Source organism: Mus caroli, chromosome 12 (genome assembly GCF_900094665.2).
Source record: "Mus caroli chromosome 12, CAROLI_EIJ_v1.1, whole genome shotgun sequence".
In the NCBI taxonomy this organism is placed as follows: Eukaryota; Metazoa; Chordata; class Mammalia; order Rodentia; family Muridae; genus Mus; species Mus caroli.
The window spans coordinates 1558299-1559827 of NC_034581.1; the positions used below are offsets into that span (position 1 = coordinate 1558299).

General features: G+C 42.3%; 1 protein-coding gene across 3 annotated transcripts in view; it reads right to left on the bottom strand.

Annotated features, from left to right (window-relative positions):
- LOC110307434 (protein FAM228B) overlaps positions 1 to 1529 on the bottom strand; it is a 31422-nt gene that overhangs the window by 19131 nt on the left and 10762 nt on the right. The window lies entirely within an intron of this gene.

Sequence of the window (1529 nt, forward strand, 5' to 3'; positions counted from 1 at the left end):
GCCAAAATATAGGACATGACCCCTTGGTTACGAAAAGCCCCTGGAAAGTCCCTTGGAATAACCCTTGGCAGAACCCCTTAGTGACGCAGATTTGTACTTTCTCCACCCTGCTCCCCCCTTGCCTTTCTCTTATAAAAGCTTGTGAAAAATTTGGGCCGGTCGTCGATTCTCCTTGCACCTTGCTTGGTATATGAGTTTCGACCCCAGAGCTCTGGTTCATGTATTTGCTTGCTGTTGCTTTATAAAATCTTACTCTCTACATCTTGAGTTCGGTCTCAGTGTCTTCTTGGGTGCGCGGCTGTCCCGAGGCCTGAGTGAGTGTCTCCCCTTTGGGAGCCTTAGAGTCTTTCACTCCAAAGGTCTGTCTTGACCTCTGGGAGTGTACACCTTCATGTCCAGCTTTTTATATGAATGCTATAATTGACCTAGGGTATCTAATGTTTGAGCAGCACACATTTTACCAACTGAGCCATCCTAGACCTCCTTTTTATTTCAGGATGTCTGTACCATGCCCGGGTTAGGCTTTAACTTGTGGATCCTCATGGTCAGCCAGAGGAATTACAATTTCAGAAGAGCCCAACCATACCTACATAAACACTTCATTAATAAATTACTTGAGTGAGTTCCAGGACAGCCAGAGAAACCCTGTCTTGAAAAAAACAAAAACAAATTACTTGAATGCAACCATAATTTTTTTCAGAGAGTCCTAGATGTGGTACTGCAGACAGAGACAGATGGATCTCTCTGAATCAAGGTCAGCTGGGTCTACATAGTGAGCTTCAGGACAGCTAACCAAAACTATACAGTAAGATCCTGTCTCAAAAGGGGGGGGGGAACAGAGGTAGAGCATAGGTGTAGCAATAGTTAAGAGCACATATTGTCCTTCCAGAAGTCCTGAGTTCAGATTCTAGCACTCAGGCATATCATAACAGCCTGTAACTCTAGCTTCAAAGGATCCAATACATTCTTCTGCCTTCTGTGAGTACTCACATGCAGATATCCCCCATACAGAATATGTACATACACATATAAACTTTAAAAGACATCTAAAAATAAAAATTGATTGTGAAATATGGTGATTATAGTTAATATTAATGATCTATATTATTTCAAATTGCTGAAAGTGGATCTTAAGTGTTCTCTTTAAATGGTGGTAAGTGGAGCCAGTAAGACAGCTCAGGAGTCAGGCTTGCCACACAAGCCTGATGCCCTGAGTCTGCTCCCTGGAGTCCATCAGTGAAAAGAAAGAACTCATTCCCAAACGTGTCCTCTTAGCTCACCACACACCATGGCATATGCATGTACAGACATGCCATATACACACAATAATAATAGAAATTTCAGAAAGTGATATGTGAGCTAATGCATATGTATTAGTCAGGGTTCTCTAGAGTCACAGAACTTATGGATAGTCTCTATATAGTAAAAGAATTTATTGATGACTTACAGTCGGCAGCCCAATTCCCAACAATGGTTCAGTCGCAGCTGTGAATGGAAGTTCAAGGATCTAGCAGTTAGTCTCACACGGC